At 39.7% G+C, this 17,153-nt stretch overlaps 1 protein-coding gene across 2 annotated transcripts in view; it reads left to right on the forward strand.

Moving 5' to 3' along the window:
• Positions 1 to 3,142: 3,142 nt before the first annotated feature.
• The window catches only part of JAK2 (Janus kinase 2), an 85,687-nt gene continuing 71,676 nt past the window's right edge, over positions 3,143 to 17,153 (forward strand). The window contains exon 1 of one of the 2 annotated variants that reach the window (XM_072360175.1): positions 3,143 to 3,290. The gene's annotated coding sequence lies outside the window, so the exon portion shown is untranslated. The remainder of the gene's footprint in view (positions 3,291 to 17,153) is intronic. The other variant, XM_072360174.1, reaches the window with a different exon arrangement.

Raw genomic sequence — 17,153 nt, forward strand, 5'->3', positions numbered from 1 at the left:
GGACCTGTCGGAGCTTGATCCAAGAGATGGAGTACATCCTTTAGGAGGCCAGGCTGAGTTAGCTGGAGAAGGAGAGGCTCTGGGAAGACCTGCTAGTAGCCTTCCTTTATCTAAAGGGGGGCTAGAGGAAAGAAGACAACAGAATTAGCAGGATCTGTGCATTGGGACAAGGGGATACAGTTTCAAACTAAATGAGGGGAGATTTAGACTGGATATCAGGAAAAGGTAGTGAGGGACTGGAATGAGTTGCCCATAGAGGTGTTATATGCTCTGCCCTTGGGGACATTCAAGGTCAGGCTGGACTCTGGGCTCTGAGCAACCTGATCTAGCTGTAGATGTTCCTGTTAATGGCAGGGGAGATAGAGTAGATGACTTTCAAAGGCCTTCCAACTCAAACAATTCTGTGATTCTACAATTCTGTTCCAGTGGTGACTAGGGGAGCAGACCTTTCTCCTTAGGTCTGTCTTGCCCAAGTCACTGGCTGTGTACCTTTCTGAACCTCGATGATCTCTAGAGGTCCCTTCCAACCCCTACAATTCTGTGATTCTGTGATCTTAAAGCATTTTACATCCCGAAAGATTGCAAAAGATGGAAAAGTGAAATATGCACAATCTGCCTTCATAGATTTAACTTAACTGAATAAATTTTCAAGCCTGGTTCTAATTCATGAAGATTTTGCAAATAAATCCTCACATTGTCCCAAATAAATAATGGACATTTAATTTACTTTCAGCTGCAAATTAGAAATCAAATCCCAATATTGAGAGTTTTTTAAGTAGCTGCAATAAAACTGTTTTGACCATGTTTAGCTTTTGAATTTGAAAATGAAGCAACATCTATTTCCTTGTCTGCTTTCTATCTTCAGAACTTGGAACACATAATTATGAAGAAATTAAAACCAAGTCTCTCATAAAGATAGCAAGTTTTGTAACTTGTTTTAAAAGCAGACTAATTCTGAAGGGGAATTTATAACAATAGTTGTAAAAATAAACATTTCATATGTAATTTGTGGTATTTTTGCCCATTACTTGGGGATATATTTAATAAGCTTTTTACCCAGAGCATATAGTTTAGAGTTCTGTTAATATGTCCATATTCATAGACACTAAACATATTTCTGTTTGACATACTTAGTGTGAAAAAGAGAAACCAAAGCTGTAAACAGGATGAAGCTAAATAGTATTTCACTCTTTTTAGAAGTAAGTTGCCACACATCATAGGCTGACAACATAGTAACAAAGTGTATTAACATGCAAAGGTACGCAAAAGTATGCAAAGTATATTACAGTCGTTTAGCAAAGACAGAAGGAAAGTCTAATGCTTGAATAAGATGGAAATTTGAGATACTGGGTTTTTGCTGAAGATGACTTTGAAAGGGCTTGCTAAAAATGAACAGTAGCAGGAATAGTGCTCAAACAAGCAACCCTGATTTGACTACAGGAATTATAAAAACAAAACAAAGAAGAAGAACAACAAAAACATTTCAGAGAATATTTTTTTTCTTTCTAGAATATACTAAATTGTATTTTATTAAAACAGGAGACAAACAAGAGTGAAAATGTCATTAGATAAGCTGTAACGTTGGGAGTCCTAACATAGATGGGTCTTCAAGAGTCTTATCAGTTGACGATGTGATCTATTGGTTGAGAATTCGGATGGTTTTGATGGTCTAACCAAGCCTGACACTATTAACATGCTGAAACTTAGTAAACTTAATCATTTATTTCCCATCCACTTCTGCAATATTCTTTGGATTTTCAGTGTTCTATCAAGATTGACCTTGAGTATAGTGTGGCTAGGCACTGATGCACAACTAACATTTAACTCTCCTAATCTTTTAGTCTGGATACCAGTGCTCATGATATCTGGGAGGCAGTGGTACACACTGAAGTTCATTCCTTCGCTGTCTGTCAGAAGCTTTCAGAATGACAGCGGTAGATGCTTGTGTGATTTTTCTATGCTGCAGCCAGGAACAAGAGAAGGGCATTAGAAATGAAAAGCAAACGTACAAAATATATTACCACAGAGACTTTCAGTGAGACCAGGAGCTACACAAACTAGAGTAAAACAAGTTTTAATCACTTCTAATCCACAGCCATCAAGTATCCTGTAAGTTGCATATGTAAAGAAACCAAATATGCAAAGTAATGTGAACACTGAGTTAAAATTCAGTTCTGAATTTCCTTGGATTTCTGTAAGATGATGCTACATGACATATGCAACACTTTTCTTCTGCTTAAGAGCAAATAAACAATATATACCAGAGATGACAGTGATAAGCTCATCCTTAAGGAACAGCATCTTCTTTGAACAGTACCGCATTATGTTGGCTGGCAGGTTAACCTGCTTTGGAGTGAAGCCACATCTGTTGGTGGATTTGAGTCACCACCACGTCTGATCAAATGGTTAGTTCTCCTCTGCCACTTGTTCTCCTCCCCGCTGTTTCCTGTAAAAGGACCTCACGTTTCTGTGGAGTCCTGCGGTGCTGGCGTTCTTCCTCCTATCCCAAACTCATCATCTTCTCACCGACATTCTCTCCTCCCACCTGCTTGCCCCAGCAGACGGCCTTGCTCACCTACCCCAGAACTGAAGCACCAAGAGCATTTGCTTCGCGTGGATAAGAGACTAAGGTACAAACTTACTACACGAGTTACAGAAAATACTTTAAAAGCCACTTCTTTTTTTCCCCCCCCTAAGTTGTACTTTTTACTGTGAGCTAAGACAGAAACAGCGGGCACCGACGAAGGTGCCTCTGCCTTTGCCCGCTACCACTTCTGTCTGCTGATCGGAGGCCCCGCGCTACACTTTCTTCTCGTTTTTCCCGGCCGGGAGGCACAAGCGAACCCCGTCAGAGACACAAACCCCACGCCGCCCTCACAGCTTTCCCGTAGGCGACTAACAGCGGCGCGGGACCGACCCCCGCCCCCTGGGCCCAGCCGCCTGCCGAGGGCGGGGCGACACGAGCGCCGCGGAGCAACGGCCGCCACCACCGACCCCGCCCCGCGTCGCTTAGCAGCTGCGTGATGACGCACGCGGCGGGAGCCCCGCGGTCCCCGCTCCTCCCCGCGCGATCGGCTGTCCCCGCCCCCGCCGCTCCCCGGCACGGCGGTGAAGGAGGGAGGGAGGGAGGAAAAGGGGGGTGGGGAGGCGGGGCGGCTGTGCCGAGGCAGCGGGTAAAGCGCGGCTCGGCAACACGCCGCCGTGCTGCCTGCCCCGGTGCCGTGCATGGAGAGGGTGCGGGTGCTGAGGGGAAGCCGCCAGCTCGCGCCGCTCCGCCGAGCTACCGCGGGGTGAGTGGGGGCAGAGCCGCTACCCCGGCGGCGACTTGTCCGCTGATCGCCGGGGTCGGTGCGGAAGAGGGGAGAGGTGGGGGGGGTGGGACGGCGGGTCGGGGGGGGGGTAGCTGCGCCTCCGCCTCTGGGGTCTCCGCTCTGTCCTGCCGGTGGGGAGTCCCGAGCGGAGGCCGGCTCGATGGGGGCAACGCTGATCGTCTCGGGGCGGCGGCGGGGCGCGGGGAGGGTGCCCCGAGTAGGCCCTGCGCAGAGAGGGGGGACGGGAGGGCTCTCTGGGCACTGAGGCCTCTCTGTCCGACAGCGCTGTGCCGGCCAGCCCGGCCGCGGGGCGAGAGAGCGGGAAGTCCGTCGTCTCTTTTCGGGCCGCCGCGCCTCGGCGAAACTGTTGCGTTTTGCTGGAGTACTTCCTCGAGAATAGTTGTGGCGTTGGAAGATCCGCGCTGCGGGAGGAAGGAGCGCCGCGGGGGCTTTGGGGCACTTCGTTGTCAGCCCTTGTTAAAGTTGTTCCTGGGACACTTAGCCGTATGTTACCAATTACTGCATTTCATTTAGTTCCTCAGGATGAAGTTGCTATTGCTGTTATTATTAAGGAAACAATTGCGGGTAAAACTTCAGGTTGTTTTTTTTTTTTTTTTGTACAGCTGAAGTCTAACAAGTCTAATGCCAGCCTGATTGGCTGTGTCTTCAAATTCCCTTTTCTCTAACCTGTGTGACAGGGCAGAAACTAACACCTGGCTTTAATACTTATTACCTGTGAGACATAGGCTGTTCCCTCTGGTTGTTTTGTCAGGGAGAAATGTAATGAGGAAGATGTGGAAGTCAGTGAAAGTGCCAGGCGTAGGGGAGGTCAGCTGGTCAGTGATCAGTGCTTCTGACATCCCTGCCCCGTATGCTCCCCTGTTTGTCATCTCTGTCTCCACTGTTAATGAAAAATAACAGATATGCGGTTCGGATGGAGATAGGTATATTTCTGAATTTTGTATTTTATGAAAAGTCAGTATTGACAGGAGATTGTAGGGGGATTGTGTGCGCTGTTGAAAAGTGTAGCTTGGATTGATTGCGTGGATTAACTTTTTTTTTTTTCCTTGTGATGCTCAGTCTATATGGTCACTGATACAGGGTAACAGCAGTGATGTGCTTCAGGCCTTTCTGTTTCATGTCCAGGGGCCATAATTTGAGGGCTTGGGGATAGGAACACTGTCTCTACTATCTTCTGCTTGACGACCTGAGTCCCAAGTGACTCCAGAAGTCTGAATATCAAATTTAGTGTTTAATAACTACAGTGTTACAGTGTGAAATTGTAGTAGCTATAAACAGTAGTGTGTTTTCCAGAAAAGCCTAAATTTAAGTTATTTGCAAGATCTTTTTCACTTTCATAAATGTTAGTGACTTCCTGATGTCACTGGGAAGTACTAACCCCTGCTAGGAGGGGAAATTCAATGAGCAACAAGTTTGCAGAATACTGAAAGTGGTTCAGCATCTTGCTGACTAGAACTGCAAAATGGAAAATGAAAGGAGGTTGCTGCTGCCTCTCACATGCATCTGTTCAGCCTGGTGATAATAACCATTTCCAAATGAAGTGGTGCTGATGTTGTACATGACCACAGAGTATGAATAAAGTGAATGTCATTGCTGTCTTGTACTGACATTGGTATTCTCTTGCCCAAACTACAAGAACAGTGGTTACTGAACAGGGCTGTGTCTTCTAACTTTGATCACTTTACTAAAGTTCTGGAGCATTTTTACTGTATGACTTAAAGTAAACAGAAAGCTAAGAGGAAACATTTACAAAAAATACTTTAGAAACTTGGCTGAAAGACCCTTGAGCAGGAATATGTATGGTAATACTAAACAAACACACCAGCTAAGTGGTGTTAACATGTACCTAAAAGGCAACTAATGTCAGAAGTTATGAAACTTTGCTTAAGAGGCAGGGTAAAATTATTATTGATGAAACAACTAATATATTTACTTTAATGGGATTTTGGAAAAAAACAAAAAACAACCCAAACATGTTTAACATGGAAGAAGACAACACAACCTTGTGGCTTTTTAAGGTAAACTTAACTGTAGCTTTGAAGAGGAAGTTTTACTAGATGAGACTTCCCAAGATACCTTCAACCTGAATTACCCTATCCTAGTGGTACTATGCTATTATAAGTTAGCATATTTGTTTTAAACATCCTATTTCTGCCCCTTCCTCACTTTTACCAAGGCTTGCATGCAAGGATTAACAGTGTAATTAAGCAATACATAGTTGTGTTTTTTTCCATTTAACTCAATAGAATGCAATTAAAAGTCACTTGCCCTAGCTCTGTGCTAATTTCAGTGGGTTCTGTATGAATTCATGTGTCCACCCACAGGGTGCTCAGCACGAGCCGAATAAGATGACTAATATGAGTGAGACTAGCAAGATCTGAGTCAACGTTTGAGCTCAGGCTTCTATTTGTATTTCTCTAATGTATTTCCAAAGTGATTTATATATCAGATTTTAAGCGAGGAGCTTTCCTGAATTTCTGGATATGAGGTTTTGTTAACTACTCTGTATAGTAATTCTTTCTATATAGAGACTTAGAAAAACAAAATGAAAACAAGTATGTAGTGTATGTAGTTTCTTTACTGTCGTTCTTATGGAAGAACTGTAGTCAATTCTGTTAGGTAGGTGCTGTTTTTGCTGGGTTGATCTGCTGATCTACAGAGTACATTATATCTGTCACTGAAGTGACTGCTGGAATACAGCAAGAGCTATAGGATGTGAGTGCAAGGTATTTTGTTCTTGTCATTCACAGCCTGTCCAATGCCGAAAGAAAAAGGGTGATGACTCCCTCTGCCACCAGCTCTCTGGTTTGGCAGCACTGAACACAGGGAGATAGTATTCACATGGACAAAGACAGGATCCTCTTGTGCTATTGTGGGTATTGAGTACAGATGATGTGAAGTTTTAAAGTAATTCCTAGCTTTGTTTCTGTCGTGTTATTTGGAGTAAGTAGCCACGTAAGTAGACAAATAGAATGACCTGCCTGTAAAGTAACTGTCTCTGTAATTTTGGTTATGCTGCCATTGTATTACATATTCAAACATAAATATTTAAATTTGGCTTGTATGAGCGGGGGAAAGAAAATCCTGTAGGGTGGAGCCTAATTGTAGGCATTTCTTTTTAATCTGTACAAACACTGTCTTTTTATTATACATATTTTCTCTTCACCTATGTCTTTTATGATAGCAGTTTTCATGGTATTGTTATTAACAGTTCATAACAAATTGCTTTTTAATGATGGCTGAATGTTTCCTTCTGTTAGAGAGCAAGAGAGAGAGAGACATTGGAAGTCGATGTGGTTTTTCTCCCCATACTCCAATCCCTTCTTCTGCGCATCTTTCTGTGATTTTTCCGAGTAAAATTAGTTTTTGATCCACAGATCAAATGCTTTTGTCTGAATTGTGACATCACAGAAAACAAACAAACAAAAAAAAAAAAGCCAAAAGAAGCAAGTGAAATTATAATGTTTTCAATGCCATTCATTATTCATTGGAACACTTTGTTTCTTGCCTTGTGTATGCCTGTGTTCAGCAGTCTGTTGAGCAGCACATCCTTCGACATGGTTGTTTTGTATGGCTGCGTACATTTGGCTCAAAATTTAACACCGTGTGGGAGCAGCTGAAAGTTACTCTTTCAGGACTTCATTAGTTTCTGTCTGTTGACATAGAATGTTATCTTTCTTTTACTCTTCATTTACCTGGGTCTCATTTTCTGTTGGATTGTCTTGATCCTGGTCTAGTTAACTAGTTATCGATACAGTTGTTTTTAAGTTGCTGTTCAGTCTTTACTAGGAAGTTGAAAAGCATCTTCATTGCCAGGCCTAGGAGATGGAGCTGGAATATTCTACAGGCTAATTAAAATTAATTACCTGGACTGTGACTTTTGAAATATTTTTATACATACTTGTGTAAGTGTGTATGGGATGGTATTTCTCACTTTGTATGCATCCCCATCTAGACCTTGTTCTGGTATTTATTGCAGTTCGTGAGATGTATGTTCTTCTAGGTGTGAAATTTGCATTGACAGTCCAGGGAGCTATCTTAGATGGTATCACCTTTATCATGTTGCTCCAATGATAAGTTACAGTAGACTTCAGGCTTTTGGAGTGTGTTTAACCAGTGTCTCAAATACTATGTGTGTTTAAAGTGATGTGGTTAAAGTTATTTGCATGTATGAATTAAGAACTAAAAATATATATTCTTAAATTCATTGGTTTTACAGATTTGTTTTTGTTGCCCTTAGTTTAGTAGTTCAGTTGACATCAATTTGTCAGACTTTATTTTTGCAGCGGTCTTGTTTTCCAGAAACAGAATATGGAAATTAGGAATCTGCCTGAGATTTTTCCTTTAATATTTTACAATAATAGTGCTAATATCTTTTTAGTCCTAGCATATATGTGCACATGCATTCTGCGTGAACAAAATAGATTGATCTTCAAGAACATGCCCAATATACCTGAAACGAGGATCTTCAGTCTTTGTTCTCCATTAATATTGGTCAACAGGGCTAGGGCTTCTTAGTTAAGAGCAAAATGCTTGTATTTCTTTTCTGATGTGTAATGTGGCCTCCTAAGTTTCCCACACAGTAAGAAGATTTTACTTCCACATATTAAGTCCTGCTACGTATAAACACTCAGTAAATTTTTTACCTTCATTTCTCAAACAATCCTTGGAGGCATCAGTTGTTCAAGTGCATTTAGATGCACCCTGTTGACTTCAGTATGAAATTAGGGGATTGTAGTCAGGGATTCAGTTATAGAGACAGGGTCGCAGGTGGTGTCTGGGTTTTTCTGAGTATATTAGCAAAACTTATCTACAAGCCTAATGCAAGAGCATTTCAGGACAAAGGCTGTTGAAAAACAACCATTAATTTCTGATTAAAGAGGGTTGTTTTTTAGTATGCTTTTTTTTTTTTTTTTTTTCAAGCTAAAAAGATGCTTTAGAAATCTACTATGATAGTCAAAAAACATAGAAGGTTGTGTTGAAGTTAAAGGCATAAGGCTTTTAAAAATATAGTTTTCAAGTGAGAGTTCATGTTAAAAGATGCTGGTCAGGAAAATTAAGTCTGTTATCTGTGCTGTACTTGGTGTACAGTTTACTACACTAGTCAGTGAAGCCAGCAAAAATCCCATTTTGCAGCATTTCCTAGCTGTAGGGAATTGTGACGTGCTGTAATGTTTAGTTCTGGTTCTAGAAAATGTAACAGTACATGCTATGTTTGCTCATAAGTTAATTATGATATAGTTGCAAGGGGTAGAAGTACCTCCCTCCTCTGTGAAGCGAAGGAGTAAATGCTTGCTAAAATGTAAAGGAGAAATAAGGCCATTTAAGTATGTGCTTGTTGTATTCCATCTGTATGAAGTACTCCTGTGTGCTGGGAAATTTGGAGTTGGAGCCAAATAGCGTTTGGTCTGTATGAGTTGGCATCCCTGCAGGGACAAGCAGAATCAAAACCATTCTTATTCTAGAATCAAAAACATTCTTATTCCAAAGGTATAAACTACAAAGGTAAGGAGGGCAAAAACATTGTTATGCTCAGAAAATGGAGGGAGTGAGCAAAAGGAATTGAATTGAGTGAAACCTTTAAAATCTCTTTTCTTATAGTTGAAAGAATTGAAATTGAACACAAAGCCAAATTATTTCCATTTTATAGGTTGCTGCATTAAGGCTGCCAAGAAGATTTGTGCACCTGAAAGCCTGCCTGTTTTTCAACATTATCATCAAATGACTAAAGGCATTTCCTCTCACTGGGAAATGTACCACACATGGAGAGAAGTGCTTCTTGTACAAAATGACTTTGAAAATTATAATTGGAATCTCTGACCTTATTTTCTGACACTATTTTGACATACTTTGCAGTGCTGGTAGTACAGATTCTCTTTGGGCTCATTTCAAACCATTAGAAATTCTGCTATAGAATATATTGCAGTCATACAGTATGTACATAAGTGCCTGCTGCTTTTAATGTAGTCTGAAGTCAGATTTAAGCCAGTTTTACAAGAATGTACTTTTCAGAGTCAAAGACTGTGAAATTTGAGTACCTACTCTTGTGAGTTAAGATCAGTGCTAATTATGCAGTTTTTAAGCAACAGATGTGTTATGACAGTCCTGTACTGTACATATCTTTATGATTCCTGCTCCGAGTAAAACAAACAGCAATGTTTCCTTCTTTTTTTCTTTTTTTTTTTCCCCCACTTACATGTCTCGATATCTTGAGGTATTGCTGTCTGAGGCAGTAGAAAGTAGGCACTTCGAGCACTGCTGTCCAAGGAGTAAGTAAGCAAGTTTGCTGATGACAGCAAGCTGAGTGGTGCGGTTGACATAATGGAAGGAAAGGTTCCCATTCAGAGGGATCTCTACAGACTAGAAAGGTGGGCCCAGGTAGACCTAATGAGGTTCAACACAGCAAAGCACAAGGTTTTGCACTTGGGCTGGAGGAATCCCAGGCATTTATACAGACTGGAAGGAGCAGTCCTTGAGAGTAGCCCTGCAGAAAAGGACATTGGGGTCCTGATGGATGAAAGACTTAACATGAGCCAGCAGGGTGCTCTTACAGCTCAGAAAACAAATGGTATCCTGAGCTCCATCAGAGGAGGGCTGTTGAACAGGGACAGGGAGGTGATTGTCCCTCTCTACTGTGCTCTTGTGAGGCCCCATCTGGAGTACTGTGTCCAGGGCTGGAGCCCCCAGTACAAGAAAGACAGAGCTGTAGGAGGGGTTCCAGAGGAGGGCCACAAAGATGATCAGGGGTCTGGAGCACCTCTGCTACAAAGACAGAGTGGGGGTGTTCAAGGAACAATTGGATGTTGTGTTATGGGCCATAGTTTAGTGGGAGCTATTGGTGATAGGTAAACGGTTGGACTGGATGATCTTTCAGGTCTTTTCCAACCTTGGTGATTCTATGACTCTGTGACAGGCTGAGGGAGCTGGGTTTGTTCAGCCTGGAGAAAAGAAGGCTGTGGGGTGACTTCATTGCAGCATTCCAGTGCCTAAAGGGAGCCCATAAATAGGAGGGGAGTCAGCTCCTTGAAAGGGTAGATATAACAGCAGGACAAGGGGAAATGGTTTTAAGCTGGGGGAGGGAAGATTTAGGTTAGATGTCAGGGGGAAGTTCTTTACTATGGGAGTGGTAAGGTGCTGGAACAGGCTGCCCAGAGAGGTTGTGGATATGCCATTGCTGGAGGTGTTCAAGTCCAGGTTGTATGGGGCCCTGGGCTGCCAGGTCTAGTATTAAATGTGGAGGTTGGTGGTCATGCCTGTGGCAGTGGGGTTGGTGGTTCATGATCCTTGAGGTCCCTTCCAACCTGAGCCATTCTGTGAGTAGGTGAACTTTTAATGCTGGGGAAATTTGATAGGAATCCGAGTAGCAAAAGAGTTTTGGCCTTTTTGTGAGGAATTATAGAACAAGAAATCCCAAGAATCTGAAAGTTAAGGATCGCAGTTTCATGATGTTCTAAACGTATGCCACACAAGATGTTGCTTTCCTTTCATGAACTCTGGAATTTGCTGTTCCATCGCCTTTGTAAACACAGCATCTCTTTGTAGAGTTGTGCTATATCGTAACTGTGACTTAAGTTAAAGATTCTTTTTGATCTCTGGAACAAGTGGCAAAAGGGAAGGGGAATGGACAGGGTCACTTCTTAAACAGGCTTGCAGTGCCAGAGAAAATGTTGTGCAACAGCATCCTGGACAACCCCGAAAATGAACTGAACTACAAAAGAAAGTTCGGGTTCCCTGTGGAATTTGAGGACATGGGATTGCACAAGACCCAGATGCTCAGCTGTGGGCAATAAAGCATGTCAGTCCAACAGCTGGCTTCCAAAACTTTGAGACTTTGGAACTATTCTAACTGTGCAAATAGGTGCACAGTTATCTTTTAATTGCTCTATAACTATGCTACCATAAACCTTTGTAACTGTGTTGTCTATCAGGGATTTTGTGAATAAATAATTTTGGTTGCTTTTGTGTTAACCTAGCATCAGCCCACAGTGATTTCAAGGCTTCTGGCTAAATTTAGGACTTTCTATTCCCAGAGTCTTTTGACCTCTGAAACTAGAGACTGGCACACAGATTGTCTGTTTTCAGCACTGAAAGAATGGTGAGAATGGTAAAGCTATACTGAATTCCAGGGAGTATTCTGAAAACAAGGTTCCTGAAGTTGAGTAGAACCGTGTTAAACTTAAGTTTGTCATGATGAGAAAATAAAGTAGTTGGTAGAACTTACGGGCCTGTGCAAGGTATGTTGAAAATGAGGTAAAGTCTCCATTTAAGTTGTTAGATGTTTGTAGACCTAAAAACAGTGTGATAAGTAGACTTGAGCCAAAATGGAGAATAAATCGGGTGATTTGTCAGGTTGAGGTTAATGAGATTACTCCAGGATAAGAACCAAATCAATTTGAAGCATTGCATGTGTGATTTTAATGCATTATTAAGGTAGAATTAGCTGAAGTTTCAGCAGCTGGAAGCCAGGGGAGTTGTGCAAGACATTTTAGATTTCACGTTGTTCTTGCTAACCAAGCTGGTTCAGGCATGTGAACAGTGTTTACAAGGGTACCAGTGGTATGCAGCAGACTTAAAACATGCTGTTACTTTCTTGGATCTTATTGTTTTTCCATGTCTGTTTTAGAACTCATCTATTTGCTTATCAATATTTTTACATATAGACTCACAGGACTGAGTCCTAAGCTATTATAAGCAAAATATGGCTGTTATATGTCAGTGGTTGCACAGGTGTTTTATTGTTGTTGTTTGTTGTTTTGGTTTGGTTTTGAGCATCTGAACTTAAGCTGAGATATTTCTTTTAACAATTTGTTAAAAGATTATATGTTGTCATATTGTTTAAGATATTGTGATGTGATGACTGTACGTGCTGGTGAAATGGTGTTTCTTATGGTCAGACTTCTAAGAAGAAGATTTGGAGTTTGTCATTACCTGATGTTAGAGCAAATTAGCCATGTGTCAGTATGTCTGGATGTAGCAGTGTCAAAGGAGTTACAAGCCAAGCTACTTATTCTATATATTGTATCTTCCTTTCAAAGGACATACCCAAGTAGCAGAATCTCAGTGCTGTGTTTCTAGTTTCTTATTGGTAAGCAGCCTTGTGGACTGTTCTGTATTACTCATATGAAATATCTTCGAGCAACTTTCTGTTTGGATTACTTGAAGCATTTTCAAGAAATATGAAAAAGCTTCAATTTCCAACTGGCACTTCGTGTGAATGTGTCAAATTATTTTTCTCTTTCCCTACATATGAAATCTGTTCTGACTGGAAAATTTGGTATTGTTCTGACTTGCAGTGATGTAGCTGAAGCGTTTCTTATTGAGAATTCTTATGAGGAAGCAACCTCCAGCATCTTTTGTCATATATTGAAACAATAGATTAAATATGTGTGAGCCTGGGAAAGGCTGTTGCATATGAAGTTAAATGTACAGACACAAAACAAGAATACGAAAGCAGCTTTGGTAATGAGATCATGACAGGTTGGCTGCTCAGAGCTGTATCTGGTGAGGTCATGAAAACTCAAAGGTAGTGTCATCACATCTTCTCTGGGTCATAGCTGTATTGCTGGGCTCTCCTCAGGGTGACAGAATTTCTCATTATGTCTTGTCTCAAACTTTTAGACCTATTGATCTAAAAGAAGAGCCTATTGGTCTAAAAGAAGAGCCAGGCTCTGACTTTCCAAATTTAAACTGTTTTCAGTGAATTAATCTGTCTTGTCCTGAGGCTCTTGAATACTTAATTACACTGAGTTCATATGTATTATGTGAGTGTATATGTAGATATATTTAAATCAGAGTATTTTTAAAATTGTTTTTGTTTTTCTAAGATTCATGGACTGTTAAGTCAACCGGAACTCCTGGAGTACTATAATTTGGTTTTGAAAGTTGTTTAACTTCAACCAGTTGAGACCGATATTTTTCAGTGGGGTGTTATCTAGAATTAGTGTCAAGAGTATGCAGGTGGTTCTTTTGCCACCTTCAATTCTTGAGTTAACAAATCATGTTAATTTTCATAGTTGCATTTCTAACAGTTCTGTTGCCTATTTCTGCACTAAGATAGTAGAAATAAGGTAATTGTGGAATGTAGACTTTCCTCAAGCAGCATAAACACATGACAAATTGGTATTCCGTTTTTGTGTCCTTTAATGATTTCACTATCTTTGTTTAATTAGAACTTGCTCTATTGATTTTTATAAATTCTTTTATTTCTAAGAGACTTATAGTTGAAGTTGAGAATCTCATGTGTGTAAAACACTTGCCTTTTATTTCTTTTGTTTCATACTGCTTTCTAAAATTCATGTTGCTGTCCTTCCTTTATCAAGTGGATATGAGCTAAAACATTAGGCTGTTTTTCTGACTGTTGAATATTAGTGCAAAAGGAACAAGAAGAAATGTAAAAAAAAAAAAAAAAAAAAAAAAAAAATCTCATATTGAACTGTTTAGGTAAATGTCTTAATTCTTTTAATCAAGAAATAAATCCACTTTGAAGCAGTAAGTGTGCTTATATTATCCTTATGGTGTTATTAGTTGAAACTACATTTGCTTGGAATAGAAATAGGCAAAGATAAATTCTCATCTAATTGTTAATTTATTGTAGTTAATTATAACAATTTAGTATACTTACTGTTTCTTTACTACAGTATTTTTTTCATCCTGTCACCATTTCTAGTAACTCTTTAATCCTCTGGAGAATGAAACAATGCAAATAGAACTGATGGGTAACCTTTTGCTTTCAGGTAAATAAGGTGGCAAATCATCCTTGCTGATAACACATTAAAGACAAGAAAAGAGACCTGAAGAAATAAAAAGAACCCTATGAGTCTTCCTGCCAAAAAAATATAAGATGCAGCAACAGAGTCCAATAGACTTGAGGACTCATTCAGTAAGCTTACATTGCTGATTTTTGAAAACTTATACTTTTCCTACCATCTTACAGAAACAGACATTCTAATATGAATGATACTGCACCACACATAACTGTTTTCAGCCTAAAATTGAGAAATGTCTCAGTCAAATATACTGTGCGGAGAATGTAGTTCATCTTCACTGCTTCTAAGTGGCTGTTTTCTACACTACATTAAAAGGTGCTGTCATTTGCAATGGCAAAAATACTGTTGCTGCACTAGTGAAACAGTGAGTTTACAGGCAGAGGTAAAGACGCAGTAGGATTCTGGAAACAAAATGGCTTACAGTAAGAAGGGAACAAGTATGTAAACAGCTTTGTCCCCTTATCCATCCAAATGCCTGACTGTTTCTTTGCCTACTTAACCATATCTGTACTTTTTCCCCTTTCTTTTCTACTGTTTGTTGCTTCTTGTTGATCTTTCCTCTCCCCCCCTTCCTCCTGTAATAAGAGAACTATGTACTTTTTAAGGCAATTCTCTGATCTCAGTAGTAGCCAAGGTCTGAGCTACTTGGAACCACACTTCAGGGCCAGATATTTAGGCTTTCAGTTTACATTCAGGAAAAAACTTCTTGTCCTTCTTCAGACTTCAGCATCTTCAGGTTTGTAATGTACCATTTGGGACAAAAAACTCTTGCTTCCTAAGTAAAGCTTCACAGTTCATTGTGAGTGCACCTGGATAAGAAAATAGGAAGAAAATAACCCAAGCAAACAGTTATGAAAAAGAAATGTTAAGATCAGAAACTATATGCTAAACATATTCTTGAACAGCTTGTAATATAACTGTATTAAAATTGGTAGGAATCTGGAAAACCTATTTTCAGTGGGAGCAGAATTGTGGATGGTTTTGCAGAAGGAGATAGTTTTGATTTGTTATTAGAAGAAACGCTTTGCTTGTGAAAAATAGATTGCAAGTTGACTCAATTCTATATGTATCAGTGGGGAAGGGTGTGGTATTGTGATTAGAGTTTAAAGTGGAGGATCAGAAGATTCAATATTTGTCTGGAAGGAAGGTAGACTGGCAGGTGGCTTGGTGGTCGACTGGATGGAAACTTGCATTTAGTCTGAAATGGAGGAGTGATGAAAGGAAGGTATGTGTTATGGATAACAAAAGGACATGACAGATGAGTGTAATAAGGTGTGGGTTGATGTGTGGCTATGTGCAGCAAATGCAGACAGTGCAAACACTTGTATGCATCTTGATCTTAACTTTTCACATACATTTAATTATAGTACTTGTTATTGTAGCTGTTGGAAATACTGTTATGTTCGTTCAAATTTTAATGGGATTGATACATTGTGGAGTTGTGATAGGAGTTTGGAACTGTTCTTTTGTAACTTCAGAAAGGAAAAGTGATCCAGAGGAATGTGGATGCTGCTTTTAATTTGGGCTGCTGTTTACTCTTTATTTGAGCATCATGCTCACTTCCAAATGACCATGGTTGAGAGCAAGGTTCTCTGGCTGTATGTGAGCAATACAAAATCAGAATTGAAGATTTTTATTTTTTTTTATCTTAAAGGAACTTCTAACACACATACGTCCACGCATCTCTTGCTTATTTTCTCCTCGTAACTTTTTGTTTTTAACTGTGGAATGAGCAGAAACATTTATCTCAGATTATAGTCCTGTCTTATTTAGACCACGTGGTAGAATAAAGTAGCAGTTTAGCAAGACTTTTTGTTTTATCACATCTGTTTTACTGTCACAGATGGTGTATAGGATTAGTTTTGCAATCATAATTTGTGATCTCTTCTTTCCTGTTTGTTCCTACACACTTTTATTTCCTTTTCTTTTATCTTTGTAATGGGTGAGGTCCTTTTGAAGGCTTAATATCAGATCAGAGCACGAAAGATGAGTATTAAGTTGGCACAAAAGACTAGAACTTAAGTTACTGAAACAGTTTCATAGTCATAAATACGTAATTACACATACAATATTTTCAGCAGAATACTGTGTTATTTGGTTATTTGAGAGAGAACCTTTAGTGGGTTGTCACTGCATGCACAAATAAGCATTTTTTTCTACTCCATATTTGAAATAATCACATACTTCTACTTCATGGAGCTTGGGAGTAGTCTGCATCAGAGTTAGAAGGTTTCACATGCTTTCAAAATATGAACAGAATATTGAAAATGTGTTATTACTTATGTTACAGCTTCTGCTGAAACATCTGAATTAGTGGTGTTTAGCAAGTAGATTGTTAAAGTACTGTTGTTGTACTAGATCACACTGAGTCTGGTTTTAGCAAATCTCATTATATGATTACAGGCATATTTAAAGTGTTAAATGGTGTCTACAAGTAAAGAAAGAAGTGGCAGATTGACTGTGGATTACACAGTCTGTGTGGGAATGCCAATTTCTTCTTTTATCTGTCTTTATTTTTGCCTTTTTAACCTGAAAGTTGTGGCTGAATAGAGAAGAATGCTAGTGACTGTCAAGACAGCTAAGATAATTAGTCTGGGTTTTGTTTTGTTTTGTAATAAATGCACAGTATATTGACTTAGTAACAGTAATGTATCATTTGAGTTTTGCACTGTGAAAGTAGCAGGTGGAAAAAAAGTGTGCATTTAGCTCACTAATACTGATGTAACAAAAGCAATGCTGATTTAAATTAGATAATGGTCTGATAGAGAGAAATAACTGGTAGTGCAGTAACAGGAAAAATTCAACAACACTATTCCTTACGATTGCAAAAAATATTTTTTCTGGAATATTTTTCTCAATATACTCGTAGAGTACATGTAATTATGTTATTTTCCTATTATGCCAGTTTTTGACTGCAGCTTTCCTGCACTTATTTTTAATCTCCTGAAGTTCTGTGATCACACATAAGTAGTCTGATAAATATTTTATACTTTTAACTGAAAACTTCTAATTACTGTCTTGAAACTGTTATGCAAGAAGACATTAATGACTATCA

This window comes from Excalfactoria chinensis, chromosome Z (genome assembly GCF_039878825.1).
Source record: "Excalfactoria chinensis isolate bCotChi1 chromosome Z, bCotChi1.hap2, whole genome shotgun sequence".
Lineage (NCBI taxonomy): Eukaryota > Metazoa > Chordata > Aves > Galliformes > Phasianidae > Excalfactoria > Excalfactoria chinensis.